This window comes from Rhinopithecus bieti, unplaced genomic scaffold, assembly GCF_001698545.2.
Source record: "Rhinopithecus bieti isolate Rb0 unplaced genomic scaffold, ASM169854v2 scaffold_81780, whole genome shotgun sequence".
In the NCBI taxonomy this organism is placed as follows: domain Eukaryota; kingdom Metazoa; phylum Chordata; class Mammalia; order Primates; family Cercopithecidae; genus Rhinopithecus; species Rhinopithecus bieti.
In genome coordinates, this window is record NW_016830359.1 from 586637 (window position 1) to 590340 (window position 3704).

Below are 3704 nucleotides of genomic sequence, written 5' to 3' on the forward strand. Positions count from 1 at the left end.
TTGGAGACGGAGTCTCGCTCTGTCGCCCGGGCTAGAGTGCAGTGGCCGGATCTCAGCTCACTGCAAGCTCCGCCTCCCAGGTTTATATGCCATTCTCCTGCCTCAGCCTCCCAAGTAGCTGGGACTACAGGCGCCTGCCACCTCGCCTGGCTAGTTTTTTGTATTTTTTAGTAGAGACGGGGTTTCACCATGTTAGCCAGGATGGTCTCGATCTCCTGACCTCGTGATCCGCCCGTCTCAGCCTCCCAAAGTGCTGGGATTACAGGCTTGAGCCACCGCGCCCGGCCAATTTTTGTATTTTTAGCAGAGACAGGATTTCACCGTGTTGGCCAGGCTGGTCTTAAACTCTTGACCTCAGGTGATTCGACCGCCTTGCCCTCCCGAAGTGCTGGGCTTATGAGCCTGAGCCACCGCGCCTGGTCTATTCTGTTGCATTTATGTGCCACATTTTGTTTATCTGCCCATCTGACAACGGACACTCAGTTGCTTCCGCCTCTAGGCTATTGTGAATAATGCTGCTGTGAGCACTGGGTGTACAAGTTAGATGTGCATTTCTTGATCATGTAGCAGCAATCTGGTGTTAGGTGACAGGATGTGTTTCCACAAGGTGGTCATTCAGGGACCCAGGTTTCTTGGGGGCTCCCCTCTTTCTTTAGGACCTTGAAAGAGCAGGAAGCAGGCATACATGTTTCTTTTCTTTTTTTTTTTTTTTTTTGAGACGGAGTCTCACTCTTTCGCCCAGGCTGGAGTGCAGGGGTGTGATCTTGGCTCACTGCAACCTCTGCCTCCTGGGTTCAAGCAATTCTCTTGCCTCAGCCTCCGGAGTAGCTGGGATTACAGGCGCCCACCATACCAGGCTAATTTTTGTACTTTCAGTAGAGATGGGGTTTCGCCATGTTGGCCAGGCTGGTCTCGAACTCCTGGCCTCAGCTGATCTGCCTGTCTCGGCCCCCAAAGTGCTGGGATTACAGGCATGAGCCACCGTGCCTGGCCAACATACATGTTTCTTAAGAGCATTGGCCTGGAAGAGGGCTGTATTGCTTCCATCCCATCCCATTGGTGAGAACCAATCACTAGGCCACACTTAGATGCCAAGAGGAGTGGAGAACAGAATCCAGGGACGGGAAGCAGCATCCCAGGAGTGACTTTGTACTGCAGAAGGGAAGAACAGATGTTGATTGTGCATTAGCCATGTCTGCTGCAACCCATCCATGTTTGGGAAACATCCCGGTATTGGTTGGGTTGTCTTAAGGGAGAGACTCAGAATTACCAGTGGTTTCAGTGAGTTCAAAGGTGATTTCTCTCACGTAGAATCTCAGCTGGCACGGAGCCTCTTTCACGAAGCCATCCAGTGTCTAGCTGGCTCCTTGGGTCTTGTTTCTCCGCCATCCTCAGCGTTGGCTTCCATCTGGTGTGCCAATGTAGGTGTTCCAGATCTCACCGTTAAGTTGTTAATTTGGCCAGCGAAGAAGGGGAATGGACTGGAGAGGGAGGAGGCTGTCCCCACCCACAACCGGGTCCCTGCAGGACACCCACTTAATGATCTGATTCAGAGGAGCACAAGCAAGTGACTTTTCTTATAAACAGATTTCCTCGTGTAGAGTTCGTACCCTTAATAATTTGTTTCTAGTGCTATTATAATAGCACTTCCCTCTCTTCTTTCTTTTTTTTGAGACGGAGTCCCATTCTGTCGCCCAGGCAGGAGTGCAGTGGCGTGATCTCAGCTCAATGCAACCTCTGCCTCCCAGGTTCAAGCCATTCTCCTGCCTCAGCCTCCTGAGTAGCTGGGTTTACAGGTGTCTGCCACCACGCCTGGCTCATTTTTGTACTTTTAGTAGAGATGGGGTTTCACCATGTTGGCCAGGTTGGTCTTGAACTCCTGACCTCCTGACGTCCGCCTCTGCCTCCCAAAGCGTTGAGATTACAGGCATGAGCCACCACACCCGGCCACACTGCCTTCTGTTCTAAGATATATTTAAAAATTTTCCTTTGTGGTATTTCTGATGGAGAGACACAGACATCCTCCTACTGACAAACACACTTAACACAGCACTGTTCCCCCCGCCCCATGGAAAGATACTATTCAATCAATAATGCACTTTTTATGACTGATGCTGACTGAGATTTGAGGGTATACAGTGGCCACAGCAATAGACTTATATAACACTGCTAATAAGTAATAATAACCACCATCATTTTTGTGAGCTTACTATGCTCCAGGTATTGAACTAAGCAGCTCTTACACATATTACCTTGCAGGTTATCTTATTTTTTCCCATTCCACAGATGACAAATTGAGGCTGAGAAAGGTGTTATTCCACAAGTGAATTATAGCTTCCTATCTTTCTGACTCCCAGTAAGGATAATAAAACAATCATAAACGATAAGTCATCTGCCACTTAGGTGAGAGTCAGCCAAGTACAGAACAGAGGAGGGACCAGAAGGACCAGCCTGCAAGGACACTACGGTTTGGACAATTATTTTAAAATATGTGTTTTTTGCAAGAATACTAACAGAAACAGCTAACACCCAGTGCGTGCTTACTAGGGGCCTACCTAGTGCAGGGGAAGTAGCATATTCTCAGGGCTATAACGAGGCAGTGTGTACAGTCAAGGGTTAAATACACGAATTTGGAGCCAAATTCCACGGGTTCGGGCCCAAGTTCTGGCATTCCGGGTGTGTGACTTTTGGTAGGTGATTTGATCCCTCACCTGCAACGTGGGGGTAGGACCTATCATGAGGCCCTAGTTAGGACTAGGACCTAGAGCGTGTGAAGCACTTGGAGGCGCACAGTGTATTTTTATTACTTCAGAAAGGAGGAAACTGAGGCTATGGCACCTGAAGCGCGGCACTCTCTGTCCAGTAACTAAGGAACCCGGTGTCGCAGGGGGCGGAGCCCTTTGAACATCAGGACTCGGACCACTGGGAGAAGCTGCGGCAAACAAGGGGTTACCATGATAGAGACGGCAGGAGGACCCGGGGTGGCACGAGCGTCCCTCTACGCCACTTCACTCTCTCCCCACGGCGGGCGCGGGGAGCCGGCCGCGCAAGCGCGAGGAGCCCGGGTGGGCCGGGGGGGCGCCGCCCTAGACACCCGGAAGTCTCCGCCTAACGGGCCCAACCCGCACCTCCTGTCCGGGAAGGGGGCGGGGCCGAAGCCCCTCGGCGCGGGGCGCCATAGAGCATGGACGGAGGACCTGCGTCCTAGACACTTCCGGAAGTGGCTCCCTCAGGCGCCCGCCCGGCACCATAGAGCTGGGGGCGGCGGCCGGGGTAGCGGGCTCGCCTTCCTAGAGCGGCGAGGACAGGGTGGCTGCCCGGCGGGAGGGAGCAGGGAGAAGGGGGGAGCGGCGCGGGCGGAAGCGGCCGGGAAGGTCACTTCCGGCCTGGGCGCCCGTCCCCCTGACCCCAGGGTCTGAGTCGCCGCTGCCGCCGCTGCCACCATCCGCGAGGCAGGAGAGAGGAGGAGCAGTGCGGTGCGGCGGCCCCGGGACCAAGGAGGTGAGGGGCGGGGGCAGGTGCCGTGCGCTGGGAGCCAGGGGGGCGCGCGCTTCGGGAATCTGGGCTTGGGCTGGGGGTAGGTGGGGAGACTGGAGGGCTAGCGCGACTGGGCGGCGGGCGCGCGTGCGCGCTGCTGGGGGGGCGTGAGTGGGCGCGCGGCCGGGGTGACGCGGGCGGGGGGAGTGCGCGTGCGCGCCGAAGGG